The sequence below is a fragment of the Schistocerca nitens genome, chromosome 5 (assembly GCF_023898315.1).
Source record: "Schistocerca nitens isolate TAMUIC-IGC-003100 chromosome 5, iqSchNite1.1, whole genome shotgun sequence".
Taxonomy (NCBI): Eukaryota; Metazoa; Arthropoda; class Insecta; order Orthoptera; family Acrididae; genus Schistocerca; species Schistocerca nitens.
Genome location: NC_064618.1, coordinates 518383987 through 518408824, shown reverse-complemented (window position 1 = coordinate 518408824; position 24838 = coordinate 518383987). Strand labels below are relative to the sequence as shown.

General features: G+C 44.0%; 1 protein-coding gene across 1 annotated transcript in view; it reads left to right on the top strand.

Annotated features, from left to right (window-relative positions):
* The window catches only part of LOC126260961 (laminin subunit gamma-1), a 1198090-nt gene that overhangs the window by 682141 nt on the left and 491111 nt on the right, over positions 1–24838 (top strand). The window lies entirely within an intron of this gene.

The window sequence follows — 24838 nt, the reverse complement described above, 5'->3', positions numbered from 1 at the left end:
GTATACCAATTAGGTTCCTTTCGGAGTATGCTAATGCATTAGCTCCATATTTAACAATCATATACAACCGTTCGCTCGACGAAAGATCCGTACCCAAAGACTGGAAAGTTGCACAGGTCACAACAATATCCAAGAAAGGTTGTAGGACTAATCCACTAAATTACAGGCCCATATCGTTAACGTCGATATGCAGCAGGATTTTGGGACATTTATTGTGTTCGAACGTTATGAATTACGTCGAAGAAAACGGTCTATTGACAAACAGTCAACATGGGATAGGTAACATCGTTCCTGTGAAACACAACTAGCTATTTATTCACATGAAGAATATAGTGCTATTGACAAGAGATTTCAGATCGATCCCGTATTTCTGCATTTCCGGAAGGCTTTTGATACTGTACCACATAAGCGGCTTGTAGTGAAATTGCGTGCTTATGGAATATCGTTTCAATTATGTGACTGGACTCGTGATTTCCCGTCAGAGAGGTCACAGTTCGTAGTAATAGACGGAAAGTCGTCGAGTAAAACAGAAGTGAGTTCTGGCGTTCCCCAAGGTAGTGTTATAGGTCCTTTGCTGTTCCTTATCTATATAAACGATTTGGGAGACGATCTGAGCAGCCGTCTTAGGTTGTTTGCAGATGACGCTGTCGTTTATCGACTAATGAAGTCATCAGAAGATGAAAACAAACTGCAAAAGGATTTAGAAAAGATATATGAATGGTGCGAAAGGTGGCAGATGACCCTAAATAACGAAAAGTGTGAGGTCATCCACATGAGTACTGAAAGGAACTCTAAACTTCGGTTACACGATAAATCAGTCTAATCTAAAAACGGTAAATTCAACTAAATACCTAGGTATTACAAATGCGAACAACTTAAATTGGAAGGAACACAGAAAATGTTGTGGGGAAGGCTAACCAAAGACTGCGTTTTATTGGCAGGACACATAAAATCTAACAGACCTACTAAGGAACTGCCTACACTACGCTTGTCCGTCCTCTTTTTGAACGCTGCTGCGTGGTGTGGAATCCTTTCCAGGTAGGACTGACGGAGTACATCGAAAAAGTTCGAAGAAAGACAGCACGTTTTGTATTATCGCGACGGAATCTTGTCACGAAATTCCAGTTATCAACTTTCTCCTCCGAATACGAACCTATTTTGTTGACACCTACCTACATAGGGAGGAACGATCACCACAATAAAATAAGGGAAATCAGAGCTCGCACGGAAAGGTATAGATGTTCATTCTTTCGACGCGCTATACGAGATTCGAATAATAGAGAATTGTGAGGGTGGTTCGATGAACCCTCTGCCAGGCACTTAAATGTGATTTGCAGAGTATCCATGTAGATGTAGATGTAGGTTTAGTGTTAGTGCCATGACTTGTCGTTAGGTGCCGATACTGATGCACCGACATAGGGATGAAAGACAAGTATCAGTGTGCATTACAGTTGCAGACTGCTCTTCGCAAGTATCATCACATTAAAGATATGCAGAAAGGTCCCCTTTCCGCGCCGAGGTTGAAAAACATGATTCGGCGATTTAGGAATTGATCCTGGGAGAGACCGACGGCCAGTGGCGCTAGAAACCCTTGACGGAGTTACTGTTGCCACTGCTGACAAGGGAACCTCCCCATCGCACCCCCCTCAGATTTAGTTATAAGTTGGCACAGTGGATAGGCCTTGATAAATTGAACACAGATCAATTGAGAAAACAGGAAGAAGTTGTGTGGAACTGTGAAAAAATAAGCAAAATATACAAACTGAGTAGTACACGGGTCGCAAAGGCAACATCATGGATAGCCTTTGCTCAGGAGCGTCGTGGTCTGGTGGTACCGTGAGCAGCTGCTGAACTAGAGGTCCTTCGTTCAAGTCTTCCCTCGAGTGAAAATTTTATTTTCTTTATTTTTGCATAGTTATTATCTGTCCGTTCGTTCATTGACGTCTTTGTTCACTGTAATAAGTTTAGTGTCTGTGTTTTGCGACCGCATCGCAAAACCGTGCGATTAGTAGACGAAAGGACGTGCCTCTCCAATGGGAACCGAAAACATTTGATCGCAAGGTCATACGTCAACTGATTCCCCCACAAGAAAACACATCTGATATATTCTATACGGCACTGGTGACGGCATGTGCGTCACATGACAGGAATATGTTGTCGACCCACCTAACTTGTACACTTGGCGAAGGGGTAAAAAGATTCTTCTACCTTGCCCGATTTAGGTTTTCTTGTGGATGTGATAATCACTCCCAAAAAATGATGAAAACATAAGAGTTTGTCACATAAACTGAAAATAAAAAATTAAACTCTTTACTTGATGGAAGATTTGAACCATGGACCTTTCGTTCCGCAGCTACTCACGTTACCACGAGACCACGGCGCTCCTGCGTTTTCTCTCTCCTTGACGTTGCCTATCTTCCCATGAACTACTCAGTTTGTATATTTTGCTTATTTTTTCACAGTTCCACACAACTTCTTCCTGTTTTCTCGAGTGATCTGTGTTCAGTTTTTCAAGGCCTATCCACTGTGCCAACTTATAACTAAATCTGAGGGGGGTGCGATGGGGAGGTTCCCTTGTGAGAATGCTGGACGCAATGTGAGATCTTCAAGCAGTGCACGAGTAGCGTCACGATAGCTGAACATTCCATCGTCCACCGTTCTAAAAGTGCTGCGAAAAATTGTGAAATGGTATCTTTAGAGCGGTTCCAGTCTGTCAAGGATGCAGAAGGTCGTCACAATGAGCTACATTTGTTACCTGGAGAGTAAACATGGTACGCAGTCAGCAAATGTTACCCTCTCATGTTTTAATTAGATTTTAATCTCGCTGTACGTAGCTGCTGACCACAAAGGCGATTCTCGAAGTTTTCTAGGCACGTTCGCAAAAATGTATTCTTTCAGAGTCTATCAATAGAGATTTTTCAATATTTCTGTAACACTTCCTCGCCAGTGAAACAAGACTGAGATCATAAGGGCCCCTTTCCTTCGTATACGCTCGAGGTCACTGTTATTGCGTTCTGTAGGGTTCCCACATAGTTCAACAATCTTCAAGTATGGACCGTGCTGTAGCTGTGTGTAGATTGGCATTCGTAGAGAGACAGAAGTTTCCCAGAGCCCTACCACAGAGTCGTAGTGCCTTTTCTCTTGCGTACCACATATGCGCAAAGAGTTCTTCCTGTGGGGCAGCCATAACTGTACAGTACCATTTTGAAAAATGAAGAAAACCGCATGACAGTTGCTTAACCCACAATCTTTATTGGAAACACATTTACAGTTCCATCATCTGGTGTAAAAAATAAAATCACTTGATCATCTGAGGTCCTCCTCAACCCAGTGTTGTCATGTAACCAAAGATTCCATGCCCAAAAAGTAAAAGGGTCCAAAAATCACATAACAGCAGTTCGCTCCTGCTGCACGACCCGGAACACAAACACGTGGATTAAGCAACAGTCCTGCGGTTTTCTTCAGTTTTCAAAGTGTACCGCATACGGTCATTGTTTAGCATGCCACTTCGTGCCAACGCCGGCCGGCTAGTGCTGGTCGCTGTTATCAACGCCAGCGTCGGTTTTATTCTCAGTGTGGAAATAATGGACGTGCCCTCCCTTAATATGGCTAAATAAGTGGCGGTGTGGGCCGAACATGGTTTCCAAGAGCGGGTGTTTCCTAACACCCTTTAAGCAAGAAAGTTTTTAAACTCTCGACAGGAAGCAGCACCTTACAGCAAGTATCACTGTGACCTCCCCTCTTCTAGTTTCTCTCTATTGCTCCGTCGTCGTCGTTTTCTTTTCTCCTCGGCTGTCCAAACCCTCTTCCTTCTTTCTTCGTCGTACCGCGGCTAGACGTCAGGGTTTTCGACAAATGGGAGGGAGAAGGGGGCACATATGTGGTTGATCACGATGACGTAGTGCATATGTGTGAGTGTCATCCTTATCTCCGTTTTGAGAAGATTGATGACTAAAGCTGAAACATTTCTCTAAAAAAGCTAAGTGCTCTCTTTTTCAAAACGTGAAAATTGTAGTGCAGACTATAATTTTTATCGATCTACTAAATTAAAGGAACATGACACAGTTTATAAAGTTCCAACTTTGGATGAAGTTTACTGATCGTTCCGGTAATTCGGTTACAATCTGTTTATTGGTTGCTAACCAACGTATCAATCAATCGACTATTCCGTGATTAATATATTTCGCATTCAAACAGTAAATCAAACCCCATTTACTGTAAGCACCAAGAACGATTATTATAATCTCCAATAATTCTTTAATAATTATTACCAAGTTAATGTCAAGAAATTACGGGGAGTATCAATTAATCCTTCACGCGACTATAACGCGCGAACGCCTGCCGCATATCTCCAACTTAGCGCCGTTGTTTCAAAGTCCGCGAGCGATCTGTTTATAACAAACTTTGGCCGTGGCTCTCTAGAATGTTTTCCAAACCAACTCCGGATTATGGATTATAAGTTTTAGGTCAATTCTGTAAAATTGAAGAGGATCCGCACTCGACTACAACTTGTACACGCACTTGAGCAACTCAGAAGTTATTACCTGTTTCAAAGAAAAAAATCACGCATAACGCAGCATTTTGATCTTCTATGTCAAAAAAAAACTCATTACCTATTCATTCTTATACAGTGTCAATCGCTCGGCAAAGATTGCACTACAAAAAAATCTCGACTTGAGATGCTGCCACGCGTTACTACCTGTTTGGACTCTCCTACTCTCACGTGACACAAAGTATATCTGACTTTAATGGACATCCCGACAAGACTATAGCTTAAAGATTTCGTGGGCTACTTGGACGATTACTCATGTAATGCTATACCACCAGTGTTAGCAGGAAGTGCTTCACAGAATGATTCGCCGAAAGCCGTGCATGTGAAAATAATTGTGTAATTTCTTGGAGGAATTTGAAGACCGCAAAACGACGAGTGAGTCGACAGACATAGCAATGGTAGGAACGGAGTCGTGGGGCCAGTGGGGCCTAGCTGTGGTTTTAAAAGTGTCGCGGTTATGAAGTCGGGAGTGAGTGATCAGCAAAGTTGATCTTCTGCTGCGGACAACTGAAAGAGTTGATAAGTGTGTTTCCCGGGAATGGATGTGGAGAGCCCAGTTGTTTTCCGGTTTTTGTGAGAAAGGTTGCGACTTAACGGGTGAGCACTTGCTAGAGCGACAGAAGTCACATCTCAGAACGTGTAGTCATCAGCTATTGTAGTAGTCACGAACGATGGCGGTCGAGTTTAGGCTTGTTTTGCGCACCTACGTCACGCATTCTCCGACAGCCAATGAGTATTCTGTATTCTGAGCGCTCTGCTCTGAATGCCGTAGCTAATGCGACCATTAAACGTGAACGTAGCGAGTTTTTTAGTGAATATTTATTCCATTTGTTACGGATTGTCATCGCTAATGGCGGTGGTAAGTAATACATTCTGCACATGCGGGGGAGAGACATAAATTGCAGGATATACGCTTTCTTCAAGCGAAAAGCACGCGCATGCGCGTACCAGAACTGTCGCTTGGAATCGTCAACAATGCATTCCTCAACCGTGCCTCGACATGCGCGGACCGCCATCGATCGTGGATCGGGTTATAGCTTTATGTAGCGTTTGATATCAATGAGGTCGACTGGGCGAGGGCTGACAGAAGACAATAAATTCGATTTGCTCCAGTGGAAGCTTGTGGTTTTTTCTTTTTTTTTTCTTTTGCTTGAGTCCTTCTCCTTTTTGACTTTAGACGGCTATCCGGTTTTGTTTATGGAGGAGATGCTAGAAACCGTCGGAGGTGGTGTAACGACTGTTTACGGTGCCTGCTTTCCAGTCCAGGTGGTCGTTTCTGAGACTGTTTTGAAAGCAGTTGTATTGCAACAGGTCACTGACCACTGGTGTAGTAACAATTTTAACTCTGTCGTTAGACACATGTAAACAGTTTGGTGAATGTATCAGCTTTATAGAACCTATATTGGATATTAGGTTTTGTCATCGACCATTACAAGTTTTTTAAAGACAACATCAGCATACTCGCCTTGCACATTTGAACAGAAAGAGATTATACTAAAGTACGCGTCATATATCTTGGCGGCCGAGTTTAGGTTCGTTCTGCGCATCTGACGTCAAAACATACAATCAGCCAATGAACAGAGAACAACGTTGCCAGATCTCGACTGTAGTACAGAGCACGGACGAGTGTCTTCAGTTTTAGAAACGTTCAGTCATAAATAAAGTAATAGAACAAAAGCAATGTTTTGATAGCAGACTTTGTTTTTTGAAAGTTTGGAAAAACCATTCTTTATGCCAATTGCTTCATTTTCTATTAATTAATTAAACCAAACAAGCAATAAGACTCTTAATTCAGGCGATAGCAAGGAAAGGTGTTTGTATCAATTTCACGAACCGCTTTTTCGCAATAAAGAACGGCGGTAATTGTTTATTTCCTATTGTACTTCGACGAAGTGCGAGTAATTCATAGGCATACCAACAGTGTTTGTCAGAATTTTGCGTGAGGTGTTAAAGTCCTTATGGAGAGACATTAGGACGGGCTGCGTTAGCGTAATGGTTAAGGCGTTGGATTAGCAGGCGATAGGTAACGAGTTCCAACCTTGTGCGATGCCAAATTTTTTTTTTTTTCTTTTAAAACAATATCGAAGTGTCTTACTTCACGAATTTTATTCGTTTGAATGCAGTTTTTTGAAATTTCTAGTGCTTTGTCTCTTCATTAACCCTTTCGCTGCTGCAGTCACGTGCTCCCCGCATTCCGCGCTGTACGCGATTTTGTCATCACTGCACTGCTCGCCTGTGCAGACACATGGTGTTTCCACTGCTTTGACACACTTATCATTCGATTTCACAAAAACTATTTGGCCCAAAAATTAGATTTTTACACATCTTCTTGACTGATACCTTCCCCCCATAAATGACTTAATTTTGTTTCGATGTTCAACCCAGTTATTGTGCAGCATTAAATGTAGCTAACCATTGCACGAAATTTTGTAGAGTTTGCAGAGGTAAAAGTCCATAGCGTATACTTTCCGTATGGTCGATTTTAGTTGCCACAATGTTGAGAATGAAATGTGGACAAGGTACCTAAATTTCATATAAAATTTACTGTATAACAATATCTCATTTAATTTAAGTACCACATAGGTGTCGTATGTAATACTGAGAAATATTCCGTCTTTCGCGACTGTAATAAAAGTTTTATTTACACCGGGCGCGTTTGGCTTTATTTTAAAGCACTTCAGTCAGTCAAAGGAAGTGGGGGGAAGGTATCAGTCAAGAAGATGTGTAAAAATCTAATTTTTGGGCCAAATAGTTGTTGTGGAATCGAATGATAAGTGTGTCAAAGCAGTCGGAAACACCATGTGTCAGCACAGGCGATCAGTGCAGTGACAAAATCGCGCACAGCGCGGAATGCGGGGAGCACGTCTCTGTAGCAGCGAAAGGGTGGCTTTACTTCATAAAATGCGCGCTCCCCCCTAAACGTAAGCTTGCGAACTATACTGTACTATGGCGCTGTTTCTCTTGGCGCGTGCGTCGTGTGCAACTGGCAACGCAGCAATCTCCCGCGTCTGGGCGGGCATGCGCGAGCCGCCAAGATAAAAGAATTCAACTATAACAAGAAATCTAAAAATGACATAAAAAATATTATCTGTGAATTTAATTCAAAATTAAGGACATAAATACATGCAGATAGTTAAAATTTATAGGGTGCTTTAAAGTCTTTGGATCAAACATCTAGGGGTGATAGATCACGTCATGGTGACCAACGTTTTGTTACACAGTAAATGTTCGCTGACGTTTCCCGGTGACGCTAGGAGGCTTTTTATTTCATTCATCGGCCCTGGAACGACGACATTCCATCGAACTAGCAGGGTCTACTAGTCAGTTGTGCTGCCTGCTACCTATCACAGCAAATTGATAGTGTTCTCAACTACAAAACCTACAGAAAGAGATCGTGTAAGCGGAGGAACTTATTTTAGAAGCGAGGAGCATAACAGATACAAAGGGACATCCAGCACCGCCGTGAAGCATCAACGAACATTGTTCTCTAACAGATGTAGTTCCCCAAGAGATGATCTGTCGTCCCTAGACATTTTGTGGGACGACTTTGAAACATCCTCGTGTTATCCATCCTCATGGATAACACGAGCATACTGTTAATAAGTGTGGCGAAGAAGCAGGAAAAATGCCGAGATCACCTCACCAGAATACATGAAAATAGAATGTCAAAAATAATAATGAATTATCGACCAGAGAGAGAAAAGAAATAGGCACACCAAGAAAAAGGTGGAGACGTCAAATAGAAACTAACCACAGACAAGGAAGGCACTGAACGGGAGGACGTAAAGGCAAATGTCTAACACTTTAAGAAAGAAGACAACTTTGCTGTATTGGAATTTATACATTTATTCCTACCGGTTTCGGTTCCAAGCCATAGTCCGGGAGAAACAGAAAAGCAATACGTCTTTTAGAATGAAATTTTCACTCTGCAGTGGAGTGTGTGCCGATATGAAACTTCTTGGCAGATTAAAACTGTGTACCAGATCGAGACTCGAACTCAGGACTTATGTCTTTCACGGGCAAGTGCTCTACTATCTTTTTTTTTTTTTTTTTTTGTTCGTTGTATTTGGTCGTAGCGGACGCCACATGACATCCGTTGAAGTTCGTTGTTGATCTCTTCACTCAGTTTTTTTTTTTTATTATAGAGACCAGCCAGCTCTCTGGCCGAACAGCTTAGCAACCGTGTCCAAGCCATCTGAGCTACCCAAACATGACTCACGATATGTACTCACAGCTTTACTTCCGGCAGTACCTCGTCTGCTGCCTTCCAAACCCTCACCCTGGATAGCTCAGATGGTAGACCAGTTGCCCGCCAAAGGCAAAGGTCCCGAGTTCGAGTCTCGATCCGATCCGGCACACAGCTTAAATCTGCTAGGAAGTTTCATATCAGTGCACACTCCACTACAAAGTGAAAATTTCACTGTGGAAACATCCCCCAGGCTGTGGTTAAGCCATTTCTCGGCAACATCCTTTCTTCCAGGAGTGCTAATTCTGCAAAGTCCGCAGGAGAGGTTCTGTGGGGGTTTGGAAGGTAGGAGACGAGGTACGGGCTGAAGTAAAGCTGTGAGGAAAGGTCGTGAGTCGTCCTTAGGTAGCTCAGAAGGTAGAGCACTTGCCCACGAAAGGCAAAGGTCCCGAGTTCGGGTCTCGGTCCGGCACACAGTTTTGATAGGCCAGGAAGTTTCAATACATCTTTTACGTATCGTACCAAATGGCACACGTGAATGGTATATTCCAGTTTATGTTAGAACACATAGCGAGCGCTCACAGTAGCTCAACGCGGCTGAGTCAGTTGGGACAGACAGACTGTATTCTGCATGTCTGTCTGTCCCAGTTGAGCGAGCCACACTGACTTGCTGTGAGTGTTTGGTATGTCTTATAACTTCAACTGGAACATGCCATTCACCTGTGACATATTGCATGACATGTAAAAGTTGTATTGTTTTTCCATTTCCCTGGACGACCGTTTAGAACCGAAACCCGTAGAAATAAATGTTTGAATTCCAATACAGCAAAGTTGTCGTGCATTTCTTGAAGTTCTGATAGAATTTATCAGGAATTCTAGGTCTGAATAAGCGAATTAAATTTGGTTGCTCTCCGTTGTCACCAGCTTTCCCATTCTTTTTTTTTTTTCAATTTTTCTGTGGGTATCTGTGTATTGAACCGGGGACCTAGAAACCTTCCTGTAATAATGGAAGAAAGGCCTAGGACACTGCCATTTAACTGTTGTAGTATTATTCGAACCGAACCGTCTGCAACATTAAGGGCGCATAATTTCACCTTCGTTCCCTGTAGGAGGACATTGTAATCTGATCGCCATAAACTTACGAGGTCTTCTTGGAACTGCATGAACAGTACCAGGTAGATACAGTTCACTACCTCATACGCCTTTTGCTCTGCTGCGTCATCCAGGATCTGAGATCCCGTGAGTCAATTGTCCCTCCAAAAATTTCTTCAGAGTAGGAACAGGAACAATATACAACGTAAATATCTACCAACAGGAGAGAAGTATGGTGGCTACCGGCGGTGAGGCTGGCACGCCTTAGGACCGGTCCGTTGCGTGCCTCCTGGAAACGCGGTCCAGCCCACACCTGCGGCTGGCGGCAGAGTTCACAGCCGGCAGCTCTCTTTCCCGGAAGTATAAAAACAACTTCCAGCCCAGAGGCGTCGTTTCCGGGGCGACCACACACGATGCGTGCGGCTTTGTTCTTCTCGCTTCCCTTTTTTGCAATTTCCATCGCCATCTCCGTCGTTCTGAGCGCCCTGGTCTGTCTCGCTTGGCTTTTATGACGCAAATTAACCGCCTTCACATTACCAACACATTAAAATTTCGTCTACCAAAGACATTGTTCACAAATACCCCAATCAGAATAAGTACTTATCTGGTGTGAATCCAAAGTATAACTGTATACATATCGGTACTGGGAATATTACGCACCAGTTGTCGAAAATGTGTGATTTCTTTATAATATGTTCTGGGAGTATTTTACCCAGTTATCAAGTTCTTAAAATTCTTAAAAGTAAAGAGCAAGCAGCAGACGTATCTTGTCAAAGAAGAGTGTAATATGTTTGACAATGCATGTTTGTTGCTTGCTTTGTACTTTTGACGTTGCCTAACGCAGTCCTGAAACTTGTTAAGGTGAATAAATCACATATTTTCCAAAGTTGGTGCGTAATATTGTCTGTGCTAATTAATATAGTTACGTTTCTTTCACACAGTTTGGTGGTATATCTCCGATTAAAGCAAGCTAGTAACCGACCATGTTATACACTATTATAAGCTATGACCAAGTCATGATTCCAAGTCTTGAGGGTGTTTTAGTTCTGTCGTTGCAACTACAAGAAATGCGTTTTTCTGTTTTTTTTTTTTTTTCATCAGACGCATTTCGTTTTATTGAGGTAAAGCATCGTTAGTGGTCTGTAATTAAGTTATTTACATTTTTATTTGCTTTAAGATCGAGAAATTGTTAGTTAACAATATGCTAGTTTTTACTTACGGATACTTCCGCTTGATTTCTCGCCTACATTGGGAAATGCCGTCTGCTAGAACATCGTTGATATCTTTCTTCTTTAGACACTGGTAGTTGTGGTCTAAAATTTAGTTGCTCTGCAGCACTATGCATTTTTTATGCTTTACACAGCACAATTTTTTGCTTGTTTTTATACAGTATGTATTATAGTTTGTTTTTTGTAGCATTGTCAACATAACCTTGCAATTAGTTTGTCTTCCTCGTATACTTTCTTTTTTGTTGTTTATTCTGTGCGTGTAATTCCATTTAATTGTGTTACTGTGCATTCATATACTGTGTAAGAGTCCAGAAGGAATAGCAATGCAGTTTTTTAAGGGGGAGGTGGACCCATGATGAGGGGAGAAAGTGAGAAGCAAGAAGTGTAATGGAACTGGGAGGGGTGGGGGTTGGGTGGGAGAGTGGGAGACGGTGAAGGATAGAAAAGGCTCTTTTCTTTTTCATGTAATTTCACCAATTATTTTACGTAGAGTCTGGTTTTCAATATTTATTTGGTCACTGAGTAACTGTTTATTTTGTGTTAGTGCTTTGTGTATACGAAAATTTTCTTGGAAAGGGAGGAGTTGTCTGTCTTTACTGATTCTTATGATATTTATATCTTTTTCAATATTACTTGGTCTATGGTGTTCTTGTTTTAGATTATCTGCAAATGTTCAATGGTTTGCATCGGATTTAATTGCTCTGACGTGTTCTTTATATCTTGTGTCGAATGTCCCGCCAATCATTCTAATGTCTGTCTTTTCACAATCTCTGCAACTGAGCTGATAGATTTCAAATTATTGGTGTCTGTCTTATTTTGATTTCAGTTTTGGGATGTGCTTATATATATATCCCCATTACGGTCGGAGGAAGGCAATGGCAAACCACCTGCATTTGGACCTTGCCTGGTACGGCGGTGCGGGTCTCCCGCATCGTTCCCCTACGCTCCGTCACGGAGTATGGGACTTCATCATATATATATATATATATATATATATATATATATATATATATATATATATATATATATATATATATAATGCGCATCTATTTCTTGCAAATAGCTCGCCATGAACTCCTCGAGCCAGTAATAAAAACTACGAAATACAGGGTTATCCGAACTCCACAGGCAAAATTTCGAATTCTGTTCAGGGATATGTTCTGAATATTTTCGTATGAACCAAAGAAACTGGTACACCTGCCTAATATCGTGTAGGGCCCACGCGAGCACGCAGATGTCGCACCACACGACGTGGCATTGACTAGATTAATGTCTGAAGTAGTGCGGGATTTGCGGAAGGGTTGCACTTCTATCACGTTGAACGATTATCTTCAGTTGTCGTTGGTCCCGTTCTTGCAGGATCTTTTTCCGGCCGCAGCGATGTCGAAGATTTTGTTTTTACCGGTTTCCAGATATCCACGGTAAACTCGTGAAATGATTGTACGGGAAAATCCCCACTTCATCGCTACCTCGGAGATGCTGTGTCCCGTCGCTCGTGCGCCGACTATAACACCGCGTTCATACTGACTTAAATCTTGATAACCTACCATTGAAGGAGCAGTAACCGATCTAATTACTGCACCAGACCCTTGTCGTCTTATATAGGCGTTGCCGAGCGTTGTGCCGTATTCTGCCTGTTTATATATCTCTGTATTTGAATACGCATGCCTATACCAGTTACTTCGGTGCTTCAGTGTATTTATTCGCTTTGTTAATCGAATTACTTTCGTTTCTGTACAAATACGTTCACAACAGCTAAAAAGCTCTAATATGCAACCACCAAAACGTACGGCACAAAACAAAGTAATGCTACAACCTTGAATGAAAACGCGTATACTGTAACGTACCTACAACAAAAATGCCTGTGATCGTCTGTGAAAATGGACTCGATAAGCAACCTGAGATATCAATAAACGGAATCTAACCTGCATAACACTGTGTGCGTGTTGTATTAGTGTCAGTTTCACTGTCAATTAAGCCCTCAGCAGATCGTTACATGAAAAACTTAAAACTAACATTTGGATAAGCTATCTGACTGCGTTTTTGAACAAGAATTTACAAGTGATACAGAATCTGACTTGTTCAACGGAAATTACTGGATTAGAGTACATGACATATTGTGGTGTGTCAGTATCTCCGTTTTGGCACTAAGTTTTGCACTCACCTCTTTAGATGACTGCCTTTATCCATGTGGTTTACAGCAATTCGCAGCAGCACAGAGGCTAAAGCTTACTGTTACTAAGAATGCATTTAATAAGAAGGAGTTTGCTTGGGTCCTGTTAACTACTAAATAACTTGTGAGAAGGGATTTCATCAATTAAGTCTATTTAAAATTTCAGAAATCATCGTGTCTAGTAATAGACAATGACATAGGTATCAAGAATGGCTGAGTGCCAGATAAACAATTTATTTTAATTTCGAATTTACAATTGCATTTTACAACCACAGTATATTTATTAATTAGATGTGGAGCATAACAATTATTATTATTTGGAGGACAAGCAAAACATGGGATTATTGCAAACTCGGACTAACAATCACCAGCTTAACCCTGGAATTGCTTTGGAGTATGCTTGCGAATTTTGCCGTGAATTCCATCTTCAAGCGTAGTTAAGCCATCCAAATCTCTCCTGGCTATATATACACATCAAAAAAAGTTTTGCATCACGTCGGTTCCGAGAGTTCCGGAACCTGTACAGAAAATTGGAACAGAGATCAACATAAACATTATTTCCGCCCTTTGCATTGCTCATGAAAACCACACATTGCATGTTGTACCACCATACAGCGAGACCTTCAGTGGTGGTGGTCCAGATTTCTGTGCACACCGGTACCTCTAATACCCAGTAGCACGTCTTCTTGCATTGATGCATGCCTGTGTTCGTCGTGGAATACTGTCCACAAGTTCATCAAGGCACTGTTGGTCCAGATTGTCCCACTCCTCAACGGCGATTCGGCGTAGATCCCTCAGAGTGATAGGTGGGTCACGTCGTCCATAAACAGTTATTTTCAATCTATCCCAAGCATGTTCGATAGGCTTCATGTCTGGAGAACATGTTGGTCGCCGTAGTCGAGCGACGGCGTTACCCTGAAGGAAGTCATTCACAAGATGTGCACGATGGGGGCGCGAATCGCCGTCAATGAAGACGAATGCCTGGCCAATATGCTGCCGTAATGGTTGCACTATCGGTCGGAGGATGGCATTCACGTATCGTACAGCCTTCCACGACCATCAGCGGCGTACGTCGGCCCCACATAATGCCACCCCAAAACCGCAGGGAACCTCCACCTTGCTGGACTCGCTGGACAGTGTGTCTACGGCGTTAAACCTGACCGGGTTACCTACAAACACATCTTAGATGATTGTCTGGTTGAAGGCATATGCGACACTCATCGGTGAAGAGAACGTGATACCAGTCCTGAGCGGTCCATTCGGCATGTTGTTGGGCCCATCTGTACCGCGCTGCATGGTTTCGTGGTTGCAAAAATGGACCTCGTCATGGTTGTCGGGAGTGAAGTTGCGCATCATGCAGCCTGTTACGCACAGTTTGAGTCGTAACAAGATGTCCTGTGGCTGCACGAAAAGTATCATTCAACATGGTGGCCCTGATGTCAAGGTTCCTCCGAGCCATATTCCTTAGGTAGACGTCATCCACTGCAGTAGTAGCCCCTGGGCGGCCTGAGCTAGGCATGTCATCGACAGTTTCTGTCTCTCTGTATCTCCTCCATGTCCGAACAACATCGCTTTGGTTCACTCCGAGACGCCTGGACATTTCCCTTGTTGATAGCTCTTCCTGTCACAAAGTAACAATTCGTACGCGATCGACCCGCGGTACTGACCGTCTAGACATGGTTGAACTACAGACAACACGAGCCGTGTACCTCCTTCCTGGTGGAATGACTGGGACTGATCGGCTGTCGGACCCCCTCCGTCTAATAGGCGCTGCTCATGCATGGTTGTTTACGCCTTTGGGCGGGTTCAGTGACATCTCTGAATAGTCAAATAGACTGTGTCTGTGATACAATATCCACAGTCAACGTCTATCTTCGGGAGTTCTGGGAAACGGGATGATGAAAATCTTTTTTAATGTGTGTAAATGAAACCAGGCTTTGAGTGTGGTAAGATCTGCTATCACCGACGTGAGGGAAGCACGACACGTCTTCTGTCTCCGAGCTCTCGACCGACACGACTAGTTCCACTCTCGCAGACAGACCTCGTCTCACGACAATGTTTACAATCGCGCTCCCATGTTTGGCCCTCAGATTGTTAATATCGATATGTGAGTGCTTATTTATTTCCAATTTTACACAATGCAAAGAATGGCGTTAAGTTGGCTATATTGTTTTCAATGTAATGGAGAGTTCTGACACACTCCTTACAAAACAACAATGTGATTGTCAGCGCTGAGGGAACAGCTCGGCAGTAGCGTCATTGTGTAGCTCTTCCATTTCATTCAGTGAACCCATAGACAAGGCGCATATCGGCCAACTCTTCATCTGTAAACCTATCCACAGTACTGCTGTGTATCGCTGTTGACGTACAACTAACACTGCTGAAAAAAGAAACGCGAGACTGAACCGAGCAGTACAGAATGCAAGCTTGAGGACTAAGAATAGCGTGAGCATAACTCTTGTCAACAGCAAGTATTGTGAGTGAATGGAACAAGTTGGTTCAAATGGCTCTGAGCACTATGGGACTTAACATCTATGGTCATCAGTCCCCTAGAACTTAGAACTACTTAAACCTAACTAATCTAAGGACAGCACACAACACCCAGCCATCACGAGGCAGAGAAAATCCCTGACCCCGCCGGGAATCGAACCCGGGAACCCGGGCGTGGGAAGCGAGAACGCTACCGCACGACCACGAGATGCGGGCGAACAAGTTGGTTTCCAAACAAAACACGCGGCGCGTACAATCGACACTTCCAGTACGGTGCAGACGTTTCCATTATACAAGTACAAAGATAAATGTGGATCAGAAATCAAAATAAATTCAATTATTTTCTAAGAAGCCACCGGAAATACCTAAATACTTAGAAAAACATGCCTGAACTACCTCCGAAATTTTATCGGTTCACTCTTTATATGGAACGCAGGTTCGCAATACAGAAAATACCTTACAGCTAATAAGGGAACTGGTTACTCGGGGAAAACATCGGAAGAGAAGGGGCTATAAGCTCAAATGACTGCTAAGAAAATGAATTTTGACCGTAACAGGCGACATAGATTAGAAAAATGAGTAAAACACCATAATTCCATTTTTAAAAAAATGATGCCTGTTCTCTGAAATTAAAGAATTTGTGGAATCACGCTCCTCTTTGCTTCTGTTCCCATCGTCACAATTTGTCCAAGTACAAAGGGATTACAAATGTCTTTCATTAGTCAAAAAGTTATTTGAAGCGAAAAAATTAGGCGCCTCTGTCACTCTATTGTGGGTAATATGAAAATCACTCCAAAAGAAATGCACAGTGTTTTATTTTTTTTATTTTTTTAATCTAGTTTAGTTCATAGACCTTTGATATTTTTACACTGTGTCGATACCGTAGTTAGAGACAAAATGTTGGTTTTTAATAACCTCCATCCCTTTCAACTGCTGTACGCCACCGTGGAACTAAGCAAGACACTAAACCTGCACGGTACTAGTCAAGGCTAGCACGTCTGAGACACTGCTTAGCAGCCTTCTCAAGGTAGTTATCATCTTCAACTCTCGTTCCGTGAAGCATACCGAAGAGATGGTAACCAGACGGTGCCAAATGAGGGCTGTAGGATGGATGTTTCAGTGTTATCCACCCAGGCTTTGTGATCTCGGTGGTGGTTTTCTCACTATCACATGGCCGGGAATTACCATGCAACAGCAAAATACGGTGTTTTTGTCGATGTTGCCGAACGCGACACATTATAGCAGGATAGTTCTGAAGCATTGCCAGAGACGCGTCAGAAGTGGTAGTTGTTCCGTGTGGCATGAAATCCACAAGCAACTGCCCCTCTGCATCAAAAAATACAATAGACGTCACTTTTCCTATTGAAGGAGCAGTTTTGAATTTCGTCTTCTTCGGCGAGTTTTCATGATGCCCTCCCACCGGTTGCCGTTCCGGTTCGAAGTGATGCCATCTGATTTTATCTCTTATCACACGATTCTTACAAAGTTATCATCCCCAGAATTCTCGTACTATTCCTAAAGTTCGCTGTCTTCCATATTTTTCTGTTGGCATCCGTCAATATTCTCGGAAACCATCTGATGCAAATTTTTTTCAACTTTAACTGTCTCAATATTCTGCACACAGTCGGTTGTCATACTCCCACTTGCGCTGACAGTTCATAAAATGTTACGCGCTTGTGAGCGAAAATCATGTTGTGAATATACTGCACATTGTCTGTGCAGTGTGTTTTCCGTGCCGCTGCGATGGAGGTCCCGAGTATTGGTGTGCCCACTGTCACCAGATAATCTGCCTACCCAACGACTAACTGTTCTACCATCATTAGCGTCATTCCTGTACACCTTCTTCAATCTCTCGTGAATGTTTTGTCACCGTCTCGTTCTCACAACACAGGAAGTCTGTAACACCACGTTGCTTCAGACGAACATCAAACGTATCAGTCTACTTGAAGGAGTGCTACGACAGTGAATTAAATTTGAATATAACCGGGAAGAATGTTTATGTGACCTCAGTGTATAACAAAAATGTAGAATAAAAATTGGACTTTTGAAAAAACTCTTGTGCATTTCTTTTCGAGTGACCGTCATACCAATCGTTTCTCACCTCACTGACATACTTTTAATGCTGCCATGTTTCTCACGGTGTATCGCCGTTGAACGGTGAGCTGAGATCGATTCCTAAGAAATTTTTTCTTCAGTAGCATACATAGAGTGAGACCCTAAAGTATGGATTTGCTTTGCAATCCCCCAGAGTGAAATTGCGGGAGGAGGAACCCTAGCAGATTAGACTTAAGGAAATTCTGTTTTTTATTTAATAAAAATTCTCTGATTCTTCGTAATTCTAAGAATATGTGCTTTATGAATTTTACTTCACAATTTTCGTGTTTAAAAACCTTTTTAAAGCAGGTGCGGCGCGTTTTCTTTAAATGCCCAGCTACCCCACTACAGTCAAACATAAAACCTTGCCTGAAATGTCTCGCCATTTAATTTTGAGTCCGATATTTCCATTGAAACTCGCTTGTGTGATATCCTTGAAGATGAAATCGATTGTACTGCGAGAAGGAATATATTTCGATATATATTTCTCTCGATCCAAATAGCTTACTTCAAATTACTTGAGTTTTTCGCGCTCCTTCGTATTGTAAACTTGTTTTTGTAACTGTTTCAGGCGTAGTCCAACGATTTTGCATCGCAAAATGGCAAAAAGTAAGAAGTTACATTGCAGACGTAAATTGTAGTATACTAAACACAGTCCGATAAGCCATAAGCACCACTTTCCTTCCTGTTTGCTAACAACATTTCACTACACACAGACAGACACACACACACACACACACATATATATATATATATATATATATATATATATATATATATATATATATATATATATATATTCCTGGAAATTGAAATAAGAACACCGTGAATTCATTGTCCCAGGAAGGGGAAACTTTATTGACACATTCCTGGGGTCAGATACATCACATGATCACACTGACAGAACCACAGGCACATAGACACAGGCAACAGAGCATGCACAATGTCGGCACTAGTACAGTGTATATCCACCTTTCGCAGCAATGCAGGCTGCTATTCTCCCATGGAGACGATCGTAGAGATGCTGGATGTAGTCCTGTGGAACGGCTTGCCATGCCATTTCCACCTGGCGCCTCAGTTGGACCAGCGTTCGTGCTGGACGTGCAGACCGCGTGAGACGACGCTTCATCCAGTCCCAAACATGCTCAATGGGGGACAGATCCGGAGATCTTGCTGGCCAGGGTAGTTGACTTACACCTTCTAGAGCACGTTGGGTGGCACGGGATACATGCGGACGTGCATTGTCCTGTTGGAACAGCAAGTTCCCTTGCCGGTCTAGGAATGGTAGAACGATGGGTTCGATGACGGTTTGGATGTACCGTGCAATATTCAGTGTCCCCTCGACGATCACCAGTGGTGTACGGCCAGTGTAGGAGATCGCTCCCGACACCATGATGCCGGGTGTTGGCCCTGTGTGCCTCGGTCGTATGCAGTCCTGATTGTGGCGCTCACCTGCACGGCGCCAAACACGCATACGACCATCATTGGCACCAAGGCAGAAGCGACTCTCATCGCTGAAGACGACACGTCTCCATTCGTCCCTCCATTCACGCCTGTCGCGACACCACTGGAGGCGGGCTGCACGATGTTGGGGCGTGAGCGGAAGACGGCCTAACGGTGTGCGGGACCGTAGCCCAGCTTCATGGAGACGGTTGCGAATGGTCCTCGCCGATACCCCAGGAGCAACAGTGTCCCTAATTTGCTGGGAAGTGGCGGTGCGGTCCCCTACGGCACTGCGTAGGATCCTACGGTCTTGGCGTGCATCCGTGCGTCGCTGCGGTCCGGTCCCAGGACGACGGGCACGTGCACCTTCCGCCGACCACTGGCGACAACATCGATGTACTGTGGAGACCTCACGCCCCACGTGTTGAGCAATTCGGCGGTACGTCCACCCGGCCTCCCGCATGCCCACTATACGCCCTGGCTCAAAGTCCGTCAACTGCACATACGGTTCACGTCCACGCTGTCGCGGCATGCTACCAGTGTTAAAGACTGCGATGGAGCTCCGTATGCCACGGCAAACTGGCTGACACTGACGGCGGCGGTGCACAAATGCTGCGCAGCTAGCGCCATTCGACGGCCCACACCGCGGTTCCTGGTGTGTCCGCTGTGCCGTGCGTGTGATCATTGCTTGTACAGCCCTCTCGCAGTGTCCGGAGCAAGTATGATGGGTCTGACACACCGGTGTCAATGTGTTCTTTTTTCCATTTCCAGGAATATATATATATATATATATATATATATATATATATATATATATATATATATATGTGTGTGTGTGTGTGTGTGTGTGTGTGTGTGTGTGTGTGTGTGTGTGTGTGTGTGTTTGTACTTTTTTTATTTATTGTATATATAACACTGCCGGCCGCGGTGGTCTAGCGGTTCTAGGCGCTCAGTCAGGAACCGCGCGACTGCTACGGTCGCAGGTTCGAATCCTGCCTCGGGCATGGATGTGTGTGATGTCCTTAGGTTAGTTAGGTTTAAGTAGTTCTAAGTTCTAGGGGACTTATGACCACAGCTGTTGAGTCCCATAGTGCTCAGAGCCATTTGAACATTTTATATAACACTGCATTTGAACATACGCGTGTTTTTATATATGTACTGAGGCGCCATATACACCATATGGCCCCACAATACATACATAAAAACGCCATATGCTGTATATATAAACCATATGGTTCCACAGTACGTACATAAAGACATGCCGGTATTCAAATGCAACTTTAAGTCAAAATTTCATAGCAATCGGTGAAGAACTTTCGGAAATATACGATTTTGAATAAACGAACATTTACAGTTTTAAAAATAAATAAAATTAAAATTACACATAATTCAGTGCGTGAGGTAAAAACCAATTTTCACTCCGTTATGAACATCACAGTATTTAAAATTTTGTCACACAGACGTCACAATAAACCAATTATTTGGTAAAGGAATACTTCAGTATTTCTTAAAGTTTTGTGTTGTTCTGTTTCAAAATACTAGTAAAAAACACAGACCAGATCCCTGTAAGATACAACACAGGCACACGGCTTAGGAAGATGTCGACCCGCGAAAATGTAGATGTGCTTTCCAAACTGGCGTTTGACCATCTCCTCAAAGACTACCAGCCGGCATTACCATACGAGTCTGTCTCATGTACGTCACAGGCAAATTGGATACACTCCACGGGCAAACGTACCGGAGTGACAAGCGAACACGAAGGTAAGAGTGGCCGTCTAGTCTGTGTGAGGGGCGTATTACGTCTGGAGGTCGCGGCCACCCGGAAACAATGGCGCATATTTCACGTTGGGGCACCCACCACGGGGCAGTGCAGCTACCTGCGGCACGCCCACGATGCGCGGTCAGCTCCCTCCTGCGGCGGGCGCCGGCCCGTACGTCCGGCTACTGTGCTCACTGCAACTCATCACCACCAACGACATTTACGAGGTCACTCTCAAAACTAAGGACCCACCGACTACAAATTGTGGCCAGCTACTGCGGTCAGTCCGCACGTGCGGTTGAGCGGTTAGTATGTATGGCAGCCGCGTGGGAGATCCGGTGCCCAGTACGGCCGCGAGTTTTTTCAGATTCTTCTTGGTGGGTGGACCAGGACGGAGAGGAGAATGCTTCAACTGCTTGAAACAGAACCAGCGGTTCCGACTTGCAAAATTTGACATCAACGTCCGAAACACCGAGGGAATTAATCATACACCCTAAGGTTCAAAAATGGTTCAAATGGCTCTGAGCACTACGGGACTTCTTCTGAGGTCATTAGTCCCCTAGAACTTAGAACTACTTAAACCTAACTAACCTATGGACATCACACACATCCATGCCCGAGGCAGGATTCGAACCTGCGACCGTAGCGGTCGCGCGGTTCCAGACTATAGCGCCGAGAACCGCTCGGCCACTTCGGCCGGGCACACCCTAATGTCTACAGTATATAATCAAAAGAATCAGGGCACATGTTAGTAAACATTAATATTGGAAATGTCCACCCTTCGCCTTTCTACATCTACATCCATACTCCGCAAGCCACCTGTGTGGCGGAGGGTACCTTGAGTGCCTCTGTGAGTTCTCCCTTCTATTGTTCGTGGAAAGAACGATTGTCGGTATGCCTCTGTGTGGGCGCTAATCTCTCTGAATTTATCCTCACGGTCTCTTCGCGAGATATACGTAGGAGGAAGTAATATACCGCTTGACACCTCGGTGAAGGTATGTTCTCGAAACTTCAACAAAAGCCCGTACCGAGCTACTGAGCGTCTCTCTTGCAGAGTCTTCCACTGGAGTTTATCTATCATCTCCGTAACGCTTTCGCGATTACTAAATTATCCTGTAACGAAGCGCGCTGCTCTCCGTTGGATCTTCTCTATCTATTCTATCAACCCTATCTTGTACGGATCCCACACCGATGAGCAGTATTCAAGCAGTGGGCGAACAGGTTTACTGTAACCTACTTCCTCTGTCTTCGCTGGCCGGGGTGGCCGGGCGGTTCTAGGCGCTACAGTCTGGAACAGTGCGACCGCTGCGGTCGCAGGTTCGAATCCTGCCACGGGCATGGATGTGTGTGATGCCCTTAGGTTCGTTAGGTTTAAGTAGTTCTAAGTTTCTAGGGGACTGATGACCTCAGAAGTTGTCCCATAGTGCTCAGAGCCATTTGAATTTCTTTTCAACCTTTGTTTTCCTTTATGACGGCTTGAAGTCCGCTGGGGACACTTTCAATGAGATGTCTGCATGTCTGTGGAGGAATGGCTGCCCATTATTCCTAAAAGCCGAAAACAGTACAGGTAGTAATGTTGGACACTGCCTTCTAGTGTGAGATCGAGTTGGTTGTTGGTGGTATTTGGGGAGGCACCAAACAGCGAGTCACCGGTCCCATCAGATTAGGGAAGAAGGAAGAATGGGGAAGGAAGTCGGCCGTGCCCTTTCAAAGGAACCATCTCGGCATTTGCTTGAAGAGATTAAAGGAATTTACGGAAAACCTAAATCAGGATGGCTGGACGCGGATTTGAACCGTCGTCCTCCCGAATGCGAGCGCACTGCGCCAACCACTCGCGAGAGTGAGATCGACGCTCTGACTCGTCCCAAAGGTGTTTTATTGGGAACAGAGAACGACTTTGGGTAGCTCAGTCAACTGCTATAGTCCGCAGACCGTTGCCTCACAGGTCATGCTTTATGACAGGGCGTGTTCCTCTATGTAGACAGTACACAGTGCTGTAACACGTGTTCACAACCTTAAGCGTGTTTTTAGGCACAATAAGGGGACCAAACACCCAGCCAAGAAAGTGACCCCCGTAACTTAACACCACATCCTCCATACTTCACTGTTGGCACTATACGTGCTGGCAGGTAACGTTCTCCAGACTTTCGGAAAACACAATCGTTCCATCGGATTGCCACAGGGTATAATGTGATTCATCACTTCAAATAACTCCTTTTCAGTCATCCGCTGGCCAGTGGCGTTGCTCTTTACACTACCTCAAGTGTCGCGTACCATTGATACACAGTCACTGTGACAGCTGGGTTGGTGACAGGACTCTGTAAGTTACTTCTGGTGATTTCAGGCGACTTTTTATAACTACCCTCCTCAATGATCCACGGTTCGTGTCCGTTAGTACAAAAGAACTATCTGGTCTTGCTTTAACCGTGATTGTTCCTTCGCGTTTGCACTTCACAATCACAGTGCCAATAGTGAATTTGGGCAGCTTTAGTAGGGTTGAAATGCCCCCGATGGACTTGTTACTCAGGTGACAACCAGTGCCTACTCCACGTTGGAAGGCACCGACCTCTCCTGAACGACCCATTCTGCTGTTACTGCTACTCTGCTGACAACACAATGTTTCTCGCCTCTTTACTGGCTGGTCTGCCTCTCGTGACGTCTGGTGATCAATTACGAATTAAGTAGGGATGTCCGGATACTTTTAATTACTGTACATCTACGACTATACTTTGCAAACCACTTCGAGGTGCATTGCAGAGGGTAGACACAGTACCTCAGGCACTCGATGCGGTTTCGGTAGGACTGTGATTTAATTCAAGCGTGCCTCAAGCCAAGCAACACAGGTAACGATTTATCATGATGATGATGTTTGGTTTGTGGGGCGCTCAACTGCGCGGTTATCAGCACCCATACAAATTCCCAACCTTTGCTCAGTCCAGTCTCGCCACTTTCATGAATGACGATGAAATGATGAGGACAACACAAACACCCAGTCACCTCGAGGCAGGAGAAAATGCCTGACCCCGCCGGGAATCGAACCCGATACTCCATTCTCGGGAAGCGAGAACGCGACTGTGAGACCACGAGCTGCGGACACGGTTTATCAAATAGAACCAGCACCACTATAAGGCTGTTGTTGACTGGCTATGCTGTTGATTACAGGAAAGTATCCTTATTGAACGATTGTAAAGAATTGCAGAAAATTTTGGACAACATTTACAATAGGTGTAATTAAAAGTAATTCTTTCGAAATGTGGATTAATGTAAGATGATTCTTATAAGGTCCACCCCCTGTAGCTGAATGGCCAGCGTGACGGATTGTCAATCCTCAGGGCCCGGGTTCGATTCCCGGCTGGGTTGGGGAATTTTCTCCGCCCAGGGACTGGGTGTTGTGCTGTCCCCATCATCATCCTCTCATCCACATCGACAGCGGATCACCGAAGTGGCGTCAAATTGAAAGACCGGCACCCGGCGAACGACCTGCCCGACGGGGGGCCCTAGCCATACGATTAAATAAATAAATTCTTATAACAAAGAGAAAGAACACGATTATATCGGATTACTAGATTACTGGAGCACGTGTTGATCATATCATATCGTACAAGTATTAGGAGTAATACTACGTAGCGTTACCAGATGAGACGATGACGACAATTCAGAATTAGGGTAAGAAAATGGAAGTCTTACATTTATTGGAAGGTTTCTGGGAAAATGCAGAACATGCGTAACGAAAAATCACGTATAAGGCGAACAATTCAGGAATATTGTTCGAATACTTGGAACCTTCTTCAAGTAGGCATGAAGAAAGACATCGAACGAA